Genomic DNA, 19,745 nt, shown 5'->3' with positions numbered 1-19,745 from the left:
ATGGAAATGGGAGAGAAGTTTGAGAAGGTCTTCTCATCAGGATTTATAGTGTTCTGTCAAGATATGATGATTCCATAACACCGCAATAATATTTGAGAGTTCTGTTATTGGACAGGTACCTTAATAAAAACACTACTCTGGTGTGAGCTACTTTTGTATATGGTCAGTTTCTAGGTTTGTCTTTGCTGATGAAGTGTGGTTGTGCAAATACTGTGGTTTCAGAGTTTAGATCTTATGAAAATGTAGCTGCATGAATTCTTTCTTTTTATCTGACTTCCCATCCACATCTATGGAACACCAATAACATTAACACTAGAGTGATGTTTGTAATACAGCATAACAAACAAAGCGTTGTATTAGGTAACATCATGGAACAGCATAACTTCACAGATGCATTATAACTTGCTAAAAAAGTTATGAGATTACGTGACTAAACCAACACATTTACAATCCACTTTAAATTTTGAATGCATTTTATGAAGCTTGGAAAAATGAGCAGTGACTTAATTTCATTAAGGTCAGGTTTGATGCCTTAGTATAGGGAATGCCATTGATGTGAACAGATTACTGCTTAAAAACCTTGGCTGTATTACATTATTTCATGAGCAGTATGTTACTGATGTTGATTCTTTTATTTGTAGCCATTACAAGTTCCTGCTAGGGAATGTCAAGGTCTCTTCAAGAAGTGAAGCTAGAGTTTAGTGCCCTTTTTGTTTTGTGTGTGTGTGTGTGTGTGTGTGTGTGTGTGTGTGTGTGTGTGTGTGTGTGTGTGTGTGTGTGTGTGTGTGTGTGTGTGTGTGTGCGTGTGTGTGTGCGTGTCTGTGTGAGAGTGTGTGTGTGTGTGTATGCATATGTGTGTGTGTATGTCTGTGTGAGAGTGCGTGTGTGTGTCTGTGTGATAGTGTGTGTGTGTGTGTGTGTGTGTGCGTGTGTGTGTGTGTGTGTGTGTGCCTGTGTGAGAATGTGTGTGAGCGTGTGTATGCATGTGTGTGTGTGTGTCTGTGACAGTGTGTGTGATTGTGTGTGAGTGTGTGTGTGTGTGTGTGTGTGTGTGTGTGTGTGTGTGTGTGTGTGTGTGTGTGTGTGTGTGTGTGTGTGTTCATATTTTGTGTAGTGCTGTATACTGGATTAGGTTTAAAATGTAGACAATAGTTCAAGAACATACTGGTAAACACGACTTCTGTCATCATCTTGCTATGGCAGTCACTGTGTTGGACAACCTGTAATAAAAGAATAGGTTTTCTTTTGAAGTGACTGAACCTTTGTAAGTAACTCTTGGAGGACCCTGCAAAAACTGGTTGAGCTTATTCAAGGTAGTAATTTCATACCTTTGGCAAGGGAACCATTTTTTAGAGGTGGTACTAGTTAGCAGTACTTTAACTGTAGTGGAACTGACCTTCAGACATGGTTTATCTAGCCAGGGACAAATGTTTTTGAGAATCGCAAACAGTGTAAATCCAGTTTGGTTGTTGTCATTATGAGATGTAATGACATCATCTCAGTACATGCAGTGAGCATATGAATACCAAAACAGCAGTAGTAAGCCTAGTGATAGCCTGTTTTTATTTTCTAGAAAGTAAAAAAGTTAACAGAAAAAGAGAACAGAAAATTGTAAAAGGAGATTTCTTTAAATGCACTAGATAAAGTATTAAGACAAATAAATGTAAATTTGGCTGAAGAACCAGATGGAATAGGGTATGAAATGTATAAAAATTTAAGGGGCTGGCAAAAAATATATTTTATAAAGAGTTTGAATAAATTGTTAAATGAAGGTTTTTATGTATAAAGAATTATGTAGTGGAATACTTAAATTCATATGGAGGAAGAAAGAAGACAATTAAAAAACTGGAAGCAGATAGTACTGAATAATAATGATTATAAGATCTGAATGAAAATAACGCAAAAGAGAAGGATTGTCGGGAGTTATTAATGATAGATAAATTGTGTATGATATTACGAATAGAAAAGAAGAACCAAATATCATAATAGGAGACCTTAATATTGCATTTAATACAGTTGCACTCGATATCTTATGGTTAATAATGAAAAAATGTAATATAACTGAGAAAGTTACGAAATTATGTATGACACTCTATAGTAATAATAAAAATACCTGTAAAGGGAAGGTTAAGTCAAGAGGTATATATGAAGAGTGGTGCAAGACAGGGATGCCTCAATGAGCTGTGTATTCAAATTATTTTAATATATTTAAATTAATTAATTGCAAAAAATGGATAAAATAAGTAACAATTTGTGTAAAGAAGTTTAAATGAAGAAAAAAAATAAAAGTTTAGGAGATGTAGTAAAGATAGGGAACATATATTTTACAATGAATGAAACTTCTGTATTAGATATAAAATTTGGGAATAAAGATGCAAGTAGAATTCAGTAGGAAAAACAAGAGAAGAAATAAAACAAATCTGTATTTTCTGGAAGACATATAAATTATCATTCAGAAAACAAGGCTTATTTGATAAATTCAGTACTGATGGGAAAAATACCATACTTAGCAAGTGTATTTATGATGCTAGTAGTATTTGAAAATTAATTATTGCAGATGTTTTCATTTATATGAGGTTCTAGGTTAAAACCATTAAAAACAGTTTTATATGTAAATAAGGAGGAAGGAGGTTTAGCGTTAACTAACCCAGTGGTATATTCTGCTTCATTAAATTTGTACGAAATGTTAAAGTGGATGAGTGAAAAAGATGAGTAGTAAAATTGTATAAATATGATAAATTTGTGGGTATGATAAAAAGAACAGAAGAGTAAAAGAATGTATACATGACGAAATAAAATGTTACCAAGTAAAATATCTTTGTGGAAAATGAAAATTGATGATATAGACAAAGATAGAAAATTATGTTATAAGAAGGTAATGATAAAATATTATAAGCAAAACCATGGGAAAATCTAACAGAAGAAAAATTAAAGCTATAAAAATAAGAAGCAAAAGTAGAATGTCAACATTTTTTGTGAAGACTAGTGATAGATAAATTGAGAGTAAAATAAAATTTGCTATATAAAAAGAAATGTAATAGAATATATTTACCCTGTCAAGAAGAAACTGTGGAACATGTCATTTTGAAATGTGAAAGAGTAAAACATTTATGGGGAAGACCATGTAAATTTGATGTACAAGAAGCGGATAAAATAAAGATGGAGATGACCAGATGTGGATATTATAAGAACAGAGGATATGTTAAGTCCCCTCAAGACCCTTAAGATGAACAAATATGGCTATGACATGATGGTGGTCCATGTGGGTGTAAATGGCCTGGCACACAAAACTTTAAATGTAGAAAGACATCTTCAGGCTCTCCATTCTTGTCACAATTGCAGGAAAGACTCTTATAGCAGAATCCTACCTTTGCCAAGAATGATACCAGGGTGCATGGAAAATCTGATAGATTTCAACAACTGGCTTAGTAAATGGTGTTGTTCAAGGAGGATTCAGCATGTGCCAGCACCGATGAACAACTGCACAGCCTCATTTGCTTTAATGAGGATGGATTATGTCTGTCTTTCTAAGGCTTCTGCATACTGACTAAAGCCTTTGGTGCCCCCATTGCACCTTTTTTAGACAGAGTCCAGCTAATGGATCTTCCCATCCTAAAAACATAACAAGCGAAGCACCAAACAGTATCAGTGTGGCACTCAACAGTGCTATGGGTTTAAATAACACTATCAGTGTGGCACTGCACAGTGCTATGGGTTTAAATAACAATATCAATGTGGCACTGCACAGTGCTATGGTTTTAAATAAAAAAAAATGCCTAACCTTGATGTCCTCCTGCATTTGGAGCACATTCATGTGTATATTATTACAGAAACCTGGTTAAAGAGTGCAGGACTCTCCTCCTCTGTGCCAGGGTTTTACAATTACCATTCTAAGATGGCAACTGTGGTGAAGTATCCATATCTGTTAAAGACCTCATTGCCTCAGTACTGATTCCCAGAGCCCTACAGACTGAAAGTATTAAGATTCAACTCAGCCTAAATAAGACCAGCAATGAGATCATAGGATGCCATCAATGACCTCCCAAAATCATGTCCAGTCCTTAAATACATTGTATGAACTTCATATACACAACAACTCAATTGCCCTGAGAGACTTAGTACCTAGTACTGGTTAATAAATTGAGAGGCGATTTCACAAACAAGAATTCCCTGAATCAAATAATCAAACAGCCATCTAGAGGTCAAAATGTTCTTGATGTGGTCCTTACAAATGTAGCAGCTATATGTACTGGCCCACAGGTATACTCTTCCCCAGGCAAGTCTGACCACAAATTGATAACCTTCTCTTTCAAAATACCTAAACCAGGTGAACCATATATCTGAGTATTCACTAATTTTAAATATAGAAACTTCCTGCACTTCTGCAGTGAGTGCTCTAAGTCCAGATATAACTGTATCTCCCTCCCAAAACATACACACAGCTAGTAGTTGTGCAATTAAATTCTATGCTTATCTAGAAAACTGTTTAAACGGTAAGTCCCTACATCTAAAGGTTATCCACGGTACTGAAAAACAGCATCAGGAAAACTCAGGCTTCACTTGAACTTAAGCTGATATTAGAAGCTAAGGATAATTACAGATCTTTCTTTACTATATCAGGGAGTTATAAAATATCACCTAACATTGCTCTGAACTTATTAAAATGGCACTGTGTAGTCTGATCCAGTGGATATTACAAACACAACTGCAAGCAAATTAAGTGTTAACTTCACCCAAGAGACATCTCTACCAAACCCACATATACCTAAGGACCTAAAATGCTGATCATCACAAAAGAGCACTTGTTAAAAGTACTTTCCAAAATAAATGGACCCTGGGAAATCCAGACTCATCTGCAAAACCTTGAATCAGGTCATAGCAGACCTAATAAACTAAGATATAAAAACTCTTATAAGATCTTACCCACACTAGTTTGGTTTTGTTAAAGGTATAACTTGTCTAATGAATCTGGTGATTTTTTTTTTTGAGAGAGTAATGCAAGCCAAGGGCAGTGGTCAAGCTGTCCATACATCATAAGTCAACCTTGCCAAAGTACTTGATACTGTACCACAGGACATCCTAATCAAAAAGCTAAATGTACCCCAAATCAATCCCAGTGTGGTTAAACGGATAGCTAATCAGATGGGGACAAACCCCACATTGTAATTGTATCAGGTGTGGCCTCAAAGAGCATGAATGTAAATAGTGGTGTACCAAAGGCTTCCATGCTAAAACCATTGATATTTTATCTACTCTGATCTCCAAATCAAACATCAGGAGCTGTGGTTAACCAAGTTTGCCAACAGTAGCAAATTGGGTGTTATACTTGAATTTCCTTCTGCTATCCAACTAAATGCTAAAAATGCAATATTGTTGCATTTGGCAAATATACCCTCCACCTAGCTTATGGTATAGACAACACCCCAATCCAAAATGAAAATGTTGTTAGAGACTTTGGAGCATGGATAGATAACTCTCTCATTTAACCATCCTCTGGCACAAGTGATGACAAAGGGAATTTCCTCTATGTCCAACTAGTCTTAACCTCTATATATATTATGCACTGATCAGGCCAATCATAGAATACAGTGCCCCATTTAGGATACATCTTATTAAATTAAAGTGGTTGGAGAGACTGTAAAGTTTTCTGACAAAAAAGATCATGGGCCTAAAGGAGATGTGCTACCAACAGAGGCTGGAGGCCTTGTCTCTGTATTTCATATCCTACAGATTCTTTATTTTTAATCTGTGCTTTGTCTTTCAGGCCATTAGGGATTTGACAGCCTAAAATAACTTATTTGTCCACAAATTACAGTCCTGCAAACATTTGGAATCGGAGATCTGAACGTGTTTCTTTAATAAACAAATCACAGTGGAAAGGCTGATTTTCATGGGATGACTACTCCTTCTTTGGAATAGGCTTCCTGTCTGGATGAAGCAATGTGACACACAGTCTTCTTTTAAGAAGGAATTAAAGACAATTGAATGAGTATTCATAAATGTACCCCAGGTGTGACTGCTGAAAAATTATATGACGTCTTCTGTTGGTTTCTTGCTGTTACTTGCATTTACATGCAAGCATACCAAAGTATATTTAACTACTCATTGTGATAAACTAGTCTTATTATTGTATTGTACCAAGTAAAATACTGCGGTGGTGGTGCTGCGGTAGCGATGTCGCCTCACAGTAAGACGTTGTCCTGTTCGATTCTCAACTAAAGCGTCTTCTGTGTGGAGACATGCGTGAATGGGCATACCTTCATTGAAGGTTGTGCGTCAGGGCTGGCACGTAAAAATCTACTGCCAATCATTAGCGGACCGGAGTTCCGCTGTGGCGACTCCTAACTGGGAAAAGCCGAAAGACACAACCAAGTACAATAAATACACAGAGACACTGCTTCAGTTAATATGCATTCTATTAAATTTTCCTTTAGGATCTACAAGCATGCAACGCAGATGCTGTCAGCTCTCTATGGCAAATTCCCCATAGCTTGTTTACTGTTACACTCGTATTTATATCAAAAAGCCTGATATTTTTTTTCTCAGAGTCTGATGTATAACAGTTCTTTCTTTGTATAACAGTTTTCCTTTGTTCCCTTGTCCTTGGTTCTTTGTAGTTTGATGATCCATGAAAACTCAGTCTTGCATTATCTGAAATGTAGTGTGTCAGCACTATCTGAAACTTGATGTTACATCTCTTTTACTTTGTTGATGTCCTTCCAGCTGCCATCTGCGCAGTTATTTTTACAGACTTTGTTTCTCAATAACATACTCCTTTACATGGATGTCAAAAATCTAATAAGCTATGCCAGCACACTTACTTTTTATTTTTCAGTATTTTATACTATTCCTAAATTAACCCTTTATATTTCATATCATTCTTGCAGCTTTGTATTCAAGCTAATAATCATGCTAACAACAGTTTGAAAAGACAGTGTATACTAAAATTCTTTCAGTTCCCCATTTTTTATTTGTTTGAGGAACGGACTAAACTTCAGTTAAAGACTACATTTGTTTCATTAACATCACTGTTTACAGCATTTACCACTTTGTTCATATTTGCAATCATAACTTGTTGAGTTATTCCAACTTTTTGTAACCTGCAGCATATAAAAAATTTAAGTTGTCATTATTATTATGACCCATAAAACTATTAATACAGGATGTATTAATTAATTTAGCAATTTGGTCTCAGATGATGACCATTTTGTGAATATGTCTCACCAATTATGGACAGTGTCAGCTTCTGTTTTTGTCTTTTACTATTAACACTGGGTTATTTGAAACCACACATACAAACTGTGGTGCCACTTTAGCAAACCTTTTGAAATTTGAAGGCAATATTATCTATTTACAGAACATTTTGTTAAATTTTAGATACATTAGTACTAAATTCTAAACTGTTTATCAAAGATACGTGTAATGACTTACTTTCCTTGTGGTTGTAAATGTACAATCTGTGAGATATCTTGTTCTACTCGTTTTTATACCAAGCTCTTCTAAAATCTCCATCTGATATTTTTTAAGACTTGGAAATGTAATATTGAAGTCCAATATTGTTTTATTTTTACCATTTGATCTGTATGAAGTACTGGCCTGTTACTCAAAATGCTAAGTATTTTAACCCATGGTCCTTTTCTTGTATTACTGTGTTTATAGTATTGGTAGAAATCCTACCCTTTTTCTCCTGTTGAGTTTATTCTTATTTTTGTGTTATTGTCTACACATTGTGACATTTCTGCACGATGTCTTCCGTTGTCAGAAATGTTACATTTTTGAGGTAATGTACAGCATCTAATAGAGACAGAGCTGTTTACTGAAATGTTTATGTCAGTCTTTGATTCTTTTTCTACGTTTAGGTATGCCTGACCTTGTTTAGCTAATGACGCTGTTATATTTGTGTTATTCTCCCAAAGGTACATGCTGTATGCTTTTTACAACAGAAATTGTCTTGTGTTCTGTTTTGTGTAATTCCCTCTGTTTTGATGTTCAGAATGATGCAAATGAAATGCAGATCTCTGTGCTGAATGCTGCGTCCCTTGTCTCGCAGCTGCATTTTTATCTATAGTCCTTGAAGCATGTTCCAGACACTGAGCTTTCAGCTTGTCTCAACCTGTACCAGAATATATGTATGCTAACAAACAGAAATACATGTATAACTATATTATTTCTACATATGTTATAGCAACAGATGTGTATATGCATCTAACTAGCAAATAGATGTGCACATGCATTTATATATTTTTAAACATATCTATCACTGTATACATTCCCTCTGTTTTATTTTAAGTACAAACTGTCTATACTAGTATGTACTTTTTAGTCAAGTTATATTGCTATCAACTAGAAACACACTGGGAAACAAAACCTTTAGTTTTCTTTTAATACAGCAAGTTAACACAGTTTTATATTGTCAACACAATGATGACAACCATTACTATTAGAACTGGATTAATCTGAATATGACTCTATATAGTGATGTCCTATACAGTAATTTATTGACAATGCTTGAGGATTTTATTGCAAAGGCATTGCAGTCTTGTTTTAAAAAAAAAACACGTTACAAATGTCAAGCTTTGACTTGTTACTCTAGTTACATAGCTACACCATTTACTATATACTGTACAGAATACACTTGCTTGTACAGATTGTTTTTGCATTTGTATATACATGGCTGTAATGTACACTCAGTCTAGTTTTGAAACCTAGTTTTAAACTGAAGCCTGCTAATTAGGCATGCCCTTCCCCTTGTAGTATACATCATTTTATTGCAGTATTGTTTTATTTGTTTTATGCTGTCAGAATTGAATGTATGCTTGCCCTTTGGCTGTTACCTAGACTGTGACACTTTAGTTTTACACATTTGCTTATTTTTTGGCCATTTTTAAAAACAGAAAATATTTTTATAAAGCTTTTGCTGTTGCCTATACTGTCAAAGTTGTAATAGGAATCGCTTTTATACATTTTGAAAATACATTTACTGTTACTGCTAGCTATTTGTACCCTCCCTTTTTGTAAAGGGACCTGCATAATTTATTTAAACTGCATACCATAGCCCATGTACTGACTGTAGTCAGTGTAGTATTTACTTGCAAACTTGTTTTTTGGCTTAATTCTGCATGTGAATACTTAACAATGTTTTAGAAAAACATAGGCTATTTGGCCTGGAGACCAGTCTTGTTTTCTTGACCTTATAAATTTACGTACTAGTAACATTTTATCTTGTACAACATTCCTTGTAACTATCCATTCCAGCCTGGAAAAATTTGAGCTCACGTACTTTTTTCTTTCTGCACATTCCAGATGCTTAACCCATAACCCTTTCAGCACTTACTTGCATCTTCAGTCATTCGTTAATATACTTGCAACTTGATATTAGAATGCAGTTGTAATAAACATTAACTTGCTATGCATAATATTGCTTTTGAATACTGTTTTTGCTGGAGTCTCTGCTATTTTTTATGCAATTATACAATTACAAAATATTGTAAAAAACAAAAGAGATATTGGTTTAACTAACACACGCTTAAAACAAATATATTTACATGATTTACATTTGCTGTTGTCTGCCTTTTCCTGCACTGTAGATTTGAAAAGAAAATACTTGCATGTCAGTCTTGTGACATCATGTCTTTACTGTGTTTAACTACTCGTATTTGATTTCTATGCCCTAGAACTGTTTTGTTATTTGAAATGGTTTGAAAATCACTGTAAGTCCCACGCTTTAACTGAATACAAGTTTGCTCTGTGTATGCTTAACCATTTTCTAAACGTAGAAAAGTATGTCGTAAATTATTTCCTATCAGCGTAATTAACTGCTGTTGCTTTAACTCTTATCTAACCAGATTATATTTGTCAGTATTCTGTTCTGCTGACTTTAAAGCTCTTATGGACTTCTGAAAAAGTGTTTGCATGTGTTGTCTGAACTTTTTGAACTCACTCTGACTGTGTCTGAGAAGTTTATTAAATCTTTTTGTCAGTTCACTATGTACCTCACCTCTGTTTTTATCTGTTTTGTAATGTGCAGTGGTTTTATGCCACTTTTGTCTAGCAAGATGTACAGAAGATTTTCTAAATAACTGACTTGACTGATATTGTAACTCTGAAATTAACATTTTACATGTGGTGACAGGACATAATTCATCTGGTTGTTTACCATTACTTTTATGACATTGCACAGAAAGCAGTTTCATATAACTTGCACAATAAATATTTACTGTCATACAAATGATGTTGCTGTTTAAGATACCAATCAAATATATGTAAAGCATTGACATAAACTTTTCCTAGTAAAGTACTACATGTGCTACTGTTATACCAATCTTTAAATTCTGACTATACATGTGCTGGACTGTTATTACTGTCTACCTGAAAGGTAGTCTTACACTTTACAGTGCTTTTGTTTATGGCATCCTTGCTGTAGAATGAGAAACAAAAAGAGAATTACCAGTTTCTGTGTGGAAGCTGGCCAAATCTTCCATCGAGAAAGCGTGGAAAGTCCATTGTTGATTCTCCCAAAAGGTGGTCAAACACAGCTGGCAGATTCAACTGTGTGAATGTACAGGACCTGTGGAACTTGCAGAGATGGAGTGTTCTGCTACTGGATACTGTGTATAAGAAGGAGGAGGCAAACATTTGCAATGGGACGGAATGTACTAACTGAATAAAATAAAAAAGAAGCTGTAGTTGTCACAATAAGAAACCATTCGGTTTGTCAACTGTGACTCACCATCGAAAAATTATATGACGCCTTCTCTTTGTTTCTTGCTGTTACTTGCATTTGCATGCAAGCATACTAAAGTATATTTAACTACTTATTGTGATCAACTAGTATTATTACTGTATTGTACTACGTACAATAAATACAGAGACAACTGCTTCAGTTAATACGCATTTTTCTATTACATTTTCCTTTTGTATCTACAAGCATGCAACACAGATGCTGTCAGCTCTCTATGGCGAATTTCCCAAAGCTTGTTTACTGTTGCACTCATCTTTATACCAAAAAGTCTGATATTTTTTTTATCAGGGTCTGATGTATAACAGTTGTTTCTTTGTATAACAGTTTTCCTTTGTTCCCTTGTCCTTGGTTCTTTGTAGTTTGATGATCCATTGAAACTCAGTCTTGCATTTTCTGAAACATGGTGTTCCAGCACCATCTGAAACTTGATGTTATAACTTTATCTTGCTTGATATTACATCTCTTTACTTCATTGATGTCTTTCCAGCTGCCATCTACGTAGTTATTTTTACAGACCTTGTTTCTCAATAACATACTCCTTTATATGGATGCCAAAATCTAATAAGCTATGCCAGCACACTTACTACTTTTTATTTTTCAGCATTTTATACTATTCCTAAATTAACCCTTTATATTTCATATCATTCTTACAGATTTTTATTCATAGGTTCGTAGGTAGGTACTAGGCTATTGGCCCAAGGGCCTAAGTAAGCCTAGCTAACAAGGTTCCCTGGCTTGTGCCACCCAAGAACGTTAATTTCCTGTGCCCCTGTTGAGCAGAGCCACAGAAGTGATCCCCGGGGTGTATTTCCTATTTCCCATCCACTCATCAAGATTTTTCTTAAAGAATGCTAATGAGGAACTTTGCTTGACATAGAGGGGTAGCTTGTTCCAGAGTATAGGAAGTCTCTGGGACAGGACTCTATCCCACCAACATGTCCTGCTTATTGTGGTGACAATGTTTAGGTCCCTAGAGCGTGTAGCTTGGAAGGATTGGGATTTCTTAAGGTGTAGCATGTCCAACAGCTGTGGGTTTAACATAGCTTTACATGTTAGGCAGAGATCTCCTTGGAGTAGGCGATATGCTACAGAGTAAAGCTGGAGTTTTTTGAGACTGTCAGTGTAGGTCATCTGTTTAAGGCCAGTAATCCTCTTTGTGAGGTACTTCTGTGGCCTTTCCAGCTGCTGCAGATGTCTTGTGAGGTGCATTCCAAAAGGGGCATTGTATTCTATAATGGGTCTAAAGAGTGCCGAGTAGAGGGGAACCATGACCTCTTTTTTTCCGGAATTAGAACCCTTTTGTGATGAAGGGTGCCACATAGAAGGATTTCCTGACTACTGTGGCGATGTGGTTATCAAAGGAGAGACTACTGTCCACCTGGGTCCCAAGGTCTCTTATCACACATTTGGCATTAAGTAGACTGCCGTTTATGTGGTAGTTCATGGGTACAGAGTTTTTACCAAAGGGGATGACAGTGCACTTTTTGGCACTGAGCTTGAGGCCATGCCTCTGATACCAGGCATCTGTCTCAGTGAGGCCCTTCTCTAGGATGCCCACATCATTTGGGGACTCGACTATTGCTCCTAGTTTGCAGTCATCTGCAAACTTCATTAGCCAGAGGCCTTCTGTGTTAGCCTGTACATCAGTGAAGTAGATACCAAACCAGAGAGGTCCCAGTACTGAACCCTGTGGTCCTCCACTTGTCACTGGTTTGAGGTCAGATTTGGAGTCTGCAACTTTTACAGTGTGGATTCTGTCAGTGAGCCAGTTGGCAACCCATCTTGTGACATAGGGATTTCTACCTAGTTTAATGAGTTTAGCTATAATTTCAGAATGGGAGATGGTGTTGAAAGCCTTGGCGAGGTCAAGATAGGCTGTGTGAACCACCTTACCCTCATCTCCGGCTTTGGTGACTGCCTCAAAGAAGTCAATCAGGTTCAGATTGCATGATCTGCCTTTTACAAACCTGAACTGGGTGGAGTCCAGAGTTTGGAGGTTACCAGTGTCTTTGTTTATGAGTTACATGATGATAGGTTCCATGGCCTTGCAGAACAGGCTCGTCAGGCTAATAGAGTGATAGTTCCCAGGATCAGTGTTGGCTCCCCCTTTGTGGAGTGGGATAAATGTTCCTGTGTGACATTCATTGGGCACAAAACCTGATGTGAAACTATGATTGAACATGGTGCTTAGGTGGGGAGCCAGTTCATTCTGAAGTTTGTGTAAAATGCAACCTGGGATGTTGTCCGGTCCCATGTATGCTGTGTTTTTGGTTTTAGAGAGTGCAGCTTTTACCTGCATAGATGTGATTACAGGGTGTCTGCATTCTTCCTGTATAAATATGGGCCCTTTAGGGGGTGAGGGGGGGGGGGTAATGTTACCACTGAACCTATCTGCCAGGATGTTGGCAATATCAGTTGGTTCTGTAATTTTCTTGCCTTTGTGCTGTAACTCAGAGCAGATCTGGGTGTTGCCATCGAGATTCTTGACATAGCTATAGAATGCTTTGTGGTTGTCCTTGAAATCAGTGGTGATTTTGTTTTCGTAGCTAGCTTTGGAGGATCTTATAAGGGATCTCAGCTTCTTACTGAGGCTGACCAGGGAGCTCCTCTACTCATGGGATTTTACTCTGTTTTGCAACTGTTTCTTCCTTCTGTTGTAGAGTTTGTTTATGGCAGGGGACCAACAGGTTGGCTTCCTTTTTTGGAGGATAGCATCTTGGTTCTGTTTGGGATCCATGCACTCATGTAAGTGCTTATAAAGTGCAATTGTGTAGGATTCAGTAGTCATAACCGTATTGTCCATCTGCATGGGTGTCATAAAGTTCACCACTTCTGTCTTAAGAAGCATGAAGTTGGCTTTGGAGAAATTTTTTACCATGGTTTCCTTAGTGGTGGGTGGGGGCAGAATGCGGATATCTAGGGTGATTAGCTTATGGTCGGATCAGACCAACGAGGAGTTGATTTCAGGAGTGGAACACCGGTCAGTCATGTTAGTAATGACGAGGTCTAGGATATTGTTGCCTCTGGTGGGGGTGTGGATAAGTTGATCCAGGGCATTGGAATTTAAAAATTCCAGAAAGCCTTGAGCAAAGGAGTTGGTACATGAGTAGTTTTCCCAGTTATTCTTGGGGTAGTTGAAATCACCCATAATTGGGGTGTTTGGTTGAACCCTAATATTTTCCAGTATATCAAGAAAAGAGGAGTGGGAATCCTGGAGCATGGTGGGGGATCTGTAGCAAGCTACAATTTGGATTGCAGTTTTGCCCAGAGTTAGTTGCACTTGGATAACCTTGGATGCATTATGCTGCTCAACTAGCCTGGAGGTGTGGATATCCTTAATGAATATGGACACACCTCCGCCTTTGGTGCTCTGGTTCAGGTTAGATGGCCGAAATGTGTGGTTTGAGTTATAGCCTGGTAATGCAGGGGTGCTGTTTAGAGCCTTGAACCAGGTCTCAGTCACTGCACAGATATTGATGTTTTCCATTTTAAGGAGTGCCTCGAGTGAGTGCATTTTGAGATTTAGACTTGTAGCATTGAGTAGAATTACCCTCAGTTTTTGCTTGCCTGTTCTTGTTATGATGGTGAATTTGTCATTTGAACCTTGCCTAAAAAAGGCAGTATAGGGGTGGCAAGAGCCTTAGCCAGTATCCGGAATCCTAAGGGCGACAGGTGCAGGCCATCTCTGGCAAAGCATAGTGGTCTGTCAACCATGTCGTCTCAGGCAGACAGATATTGGATCCCCTTAGAATGACACCAGAAGCTTAGCCAATTGTTGAAGTCAATCATTTTGTCCTTGTACAGCGATATCATTCTGGGCGATGGCAGGATGCTACTCAGGGCTAGGGTCATACCTGCCTGGGTTACAAGATCGGAGAGCTCTTCCACGGCTCTTTTCAAGTAGTCCAAGGAGGTATGTCTCCGGTCGTTCACACCAACATGGACAATGAGAGAGTCATATTTGTACTTGTTGTGGAGTGACATGAGTGCATGGGTTATGTGGTGGATCCTGGCACCCGACAGGCAGCTGACAGTAACCTTCTCCTTATTTAGCCTGGTGAGTGGGACATCAGTGTGCCTGACTAGTGTGTTGGGTACATTGTTTTGCCTTATGGGCTGTGGTTTATTGGCACACTGATTCTGTGGGCTATGTGTCATTTGGGTTGTGTTGAGGGTGGAGGTTGCTTGTGCTTCTGCTTTGGAGGTCTCTGTTTTTGTGTTTCTATGTGTGGATTTTGGTGGTGTAGGTTTAGTGGAACTATGTGATGAGTGTGGTGTGGTGCAAGTGTTTACCTTCTCCTCTTGATTGTCAAGTTCAGTCTTGGTTGGAGAGAGCTTTACCTCCAGTTTGGCTAAATAAGTACATCTCTCACAGGTTGTGGTGTTGGGTGGTAGGAGGAGAGGGTTGTCTGTGTACATGAGGTAATTGCTACATTGCCTCAGTATGCCCTGATTCATCTGATAGACAGGAGAGAACACTGGGAGCTGACCCTTGGACATGCCTGATTAAAAAACTACTTTCCTCTAGACAAGTGAGGAAAGTGAGTATAAGAGCTGTTTTTCTCTAAGCAAGTGAGGAAAGTAAGTACAAAAACTGTTTTCCTCTAGGTAAAGAGGAAGGATGAGTGCTGTAGTAATTTGTAGCTTATTTAGTGCTAACAACAAGTTCTGAACAAGTGCTGAGCACAAATAAGCAAATTCAAGTGCTAAAACTAAGAATTTGTATCTGGATCTTGTGGTAGATAGGCAACCTAGTGCTTATCACTCCCACTGATAAGCTAGAAGGCTTCCCTCCAACGCAGAAAAGCTTGGGGGGCTCAGAAACTTACAAGCAGTCCTGGATAGAGCAAATCTGTATCTGGACTAGACTAGTTATGGGAAAGGTGGGAAATGAGCGCAAAAGCGGGCTTTTAAACCTGAAAGTTGATAGAGATGGAAAAACTGCCAAACGGCCAATAAACTACAATTTCTGGGCCAGAAACTACTCTTGTGGTGGATAGGCTACCCAGTGCTTACCACTCCCACTGATAAGCCAGAAGGCTTCCCTCCAACACAGAAAGGCTTGGGGGGCTCAGAAGCTTACAAACAGTCCTAGATACAGCAGATATGTATCTGGACTAGACTAGTTACAGGAAAGGTGGGAAAAGAGAGCAAACACGGGCTTTTAAACCAGAAAGTTGAAAGAGATGGAAAAACAGCCAATAAACTACAATTTCTGGGCCAGAAACCACTCTTGTGGTAGATAGGCTACCTAGTGCTTACCACTCCCACTGATAAGCTAGAAGGCTTCCCTCCACATTCAAGCTAATAATTATGCTAACAACAGTTTGAAAAGACAGTGTATGCTAAAATTCTTTGAACTGCCCTATCGATCCTTGAAAAGAAGGTAAGGTTTAAGGATGAGAGGTAGTGAGACATAGATGGCCACATAGCCCCGTTGCCTTGTACCTTCTGTGATTATATGACTGCATCTCCCATAGCCATTTATTAAACAGAGAATCTAACACCATTATGACATGAGAGTCAGCTGCTAACCCTAAAAAGATCACCATTTCTTTTCAGTGTCACTGACGTAATCATTGTCAGAGCTAGTTAACTGCTGCAGTAAAACTTTAGGCAAAGTGTTCATTAACAATTGGAGGATCAGCCACATCTTGCCCCAATAACGTAGCTAGGGTAAGACTAGAGGGACAACTGCCCATACGCAAAATGTTGGGGACACAGTCGGCTGATCCTGATATCTAATGCAATGCCAGCTTTACAACTAGTATTGTATTTGTGGTCAGACCTGAGTGCTGTAGCACTCTATGTGTGGTCTAAACCATGCAGTTTGCTACAGTTTAAAAGTTAGTAACAAAATCTTTTCTTTTTTTTTTTTAACTACAATCTGAGCCTGAAGTGTTCTGTGCAAGCCAGGTATAGACTGTAACAACTGTTTGCTACAGTTTATAAGAAAAAAATTCTTTATTTATTTTTTGAATAAACGGGAGTAGGTTCAGGGACATGGCACAGAAACGAGACCTGAATGACTGGGCATTTGCAAGGGTTTGTGTTGCGCATCTGGCCAGCTTGGTTGGTGTGGCAATAGAACGAGCACCCATGTTTTGGGGGGACTGGGGTAGATTTATAATAAGCCAGTCAGCTTAATACAGATACAGTAAAGTGCTTTTTTTTTTGCTCTTCACCTTAAGATCTGAGGGGGGGTGGCACACGGTTCATGGTATTAGCACAGGGCACTGGCTGACCCAATTAGGCTTCTGTCTTGCATGTTGATATTTAGCTCTGGCACCACATGCTCCTTACTTCCACCAGCCAGTTTATATAATTTCAAACACTTTTGGGAGTTCCTAACAAAGTTACCACTTTTTCTGGATGCTGGCCTTTACTACAATGTTTTACATATGTTTCTAATGTTGTTGCGTCTTTCGGCTTTTCCTGGTTAGGGGTCGCCACAGCGGAACTCCGGTCTGCTAATGATTGGTAGTTGATTTTTACGCGCCGAGTTACTAGCCCTGATGCACAACCTTCAACGAAGGTACGCCCATTCATACATGTCTGCATGCAGAAGACGCTCTAGCTGAGAATTGAACCGGACAGCATCTTACTGTGAGTTGACAACGCTACCGCAGCACCACCACCGCGGGTTCACATATGTCTCTAATGTAGCGACTATAATTACAGTATTTTCATAATTTTGCTGCCTGTGTAATTTTGCCAAACTAAGTCCCAAATCCTTGCCTAATCTCTGGTGTGACCAAAAGAGAAGAAAGGCATTTTATTTATCTGATGGTGTTTGGGTATTTTTTCCTACATAATTGGTAAACAAAATTTGGAAGTTATCACAATGGATTAAAGCTATGAATTGTTAACGAACTGTTTCCTCTAATTCATGATTCCATTCACTCAGCCTTCATTTACTTGCTGTGTGACTGAGCAAGTCATTTACCCAGGCAGTGCTTTGGGGCAATTGGGAAATTAGACAAAACTCCTAAGTGTTCTCCTCGACTGCACACCTAGTAACTACCCATGATCCTGTGCTTATGAAAGTAACTTGTAATCCATAAGTGAAAGTTATGCGTAGTGACTGTTGCTGTTGTTCCTTTAAGGACCTGTGCATGATCACTCTATGCTGGTCCGTATGATCCAGCACAGTTTATAATAGACACAGATGTGACAGTTACTGGAAGCCACAGTATCAGTCCTGGTGGAATAACCCCTTTATGATAAATTGTTACATATCCAGTACATTAGAATTCTTCAGTGTGGGTTAGGTCTGGTAAGTAAGTAATTTGACTGCAAAATGAGGAATCAGAAATGGAGTCTAGAGATGTACGCTGCAGCTTAGCATGCCAGTTATAATTAAGATCACCCCTAAGAAAAACAGTGTTGGAGTTCAGTAATGACATTATAGATGTAGTTAAGTTATTAATTGATTCAAGAGAGGTTGGCCACTGTTTATACAGTATACATGTCCTGAGTAGGAGCTTGTTACCAGTTTTTGAAGGCAGTCTCACACCAGCTAGATAGGATTGTGGTCATTTAAGTTTTCTGAATGGACAGTGTGAGACATTTTAATATATTTTGCTACCAACAATAATACCATCATCTCTTTTGCCACATGTCTGACTTTTATGAAATGTATATATTTGGGGGAAAGATTGTGATAATGTGTCTTCAGGTTTATGTCAAGATTCCATGATGCCCGGTATATCTGGTTCATGCTCATTAGCTTACACTTCAATAGAGAGAAGCTTATTTTTAATGCTGCTGAAATTACTTGCTGCAAAGTGGAGCCTCCAAAGTTAGCTGAAAGACGTTTGTTGCCTGCTAACTTGAACTACATAGTAGGATTGTGTGAAAGATAAGAATAACTGATGCTAATATCAAATATTAAAATAGCAGATGAAGCCACAGGTGCTCATCAGGAGAGTGTTAAGGGTGAATTCATTGTATTTAGTCTGACTAGTTGCTGGATTACTATATTCAGACTGATTATGTAGTGGACCACTTACAACATATATATCTCTGGATTGTGTATACTGCCCCTGTTTTTGACTGGGCTCGGAGGTCCCAGCTATATAAGTGCCTCTGCCACAGGTGGCATAGAGGGGAAAAGTTGGGGACTACCCTCGTCCTCATACATAGGCTATCTGAATCCATTGTGTAGCAGGTTTTGAGGTCAGTATTACCACATGTTCCAAGTTTAGTAATCTGGAAAAAAATCCCATTTTCACAAGCAGTATAGCCTCAGCATTTGTCACGCACTAATCCACTGCAGGGGAGCTACAGATAGCCAGAGCAGAATGGACACACTTCTTTCATAGGTTCATAGGTTCATAGATTAGTACTAAGCTAACTGCCCTTGCGAGCCATTTTAAGCCTAGCCATTTATCCCTTGTGAGACTCAAACCCTGCATCTTTTGCTTGCAAGGCAAACACCTTAACCATTAGGCCACCCTCCCAACCCATGTTTCATATTACTGGCAAAATCACATCTGTCTTGTCCTAACAGACATTTTTAGATGAATAAGATGTCTGACAGTTGGTGCAGAGGGTTAAGGGTGTGAGATGTAGTGTCTGTGGCACAGGTTCATAGATAAGTACTAAACTAGTTACCCTTGTGGCACATTTTAAGCTGAGCCAAATGTCCCTTTTCTACTTGTATTAACCTATCCCATTTGGTGTTTCATAGACTTTACCATCCCACTGTCAATAATTATATATAACCCCTAGAGAGAGAGAGAGAATAACTGTGATCATAAGAGGTAATTTGAGGGGACTCATTCTAGGCATAAATGCAGCCCTGGGGTAAGTGTCCTATTTCCCACCCATTGATCTAAGTTATGCTTGAAAATGTACAGGGATGAACTTTGTTTTATGTGGATGACTAGTCTGTTCTTCAGCAGTGGTATTATCTGCAATCTATACCCATCTCTCCAAACTGTTCTGTTAATGTTGCAGAGGAGGTTTTAGATCCCTAGACTGAGTATTTCTGATGACATTT

At 38.3% G+C, this 19,745-nt stretch overlaps 1 protein-coding gene across 1 annotated transcript in view; it reads left to right on the top strand.

Moving 5' to 3' along the window:
- SCRN1 (secernin 1) overlaps window positions 1–19,745 on the top strand; it is a 1,291,976-nt gene that overhangs the window by 1,016,780 nt on the left and 255,451 nt on the right. The window lies entirely within an intron of this gene.

Source organism: Protopterus annectens, chromosome 3.part1 (genome assembly GCF_019279795.1).
Source record: "Protopterus annectens isolate FY-2018-M chromosome 3.part1, PAN1.0, whole genome shotgun sequence".
NCBI lineage: Eukaryota > Metazoa > Chordata > Ceratodontiformes > Protopteridae > Protopterus > Protopterus annectens.
Note: the sequence above shows the minus strand (reverse complement) of the source record. Positions and strands in the feature narration are given on the sequence as shown.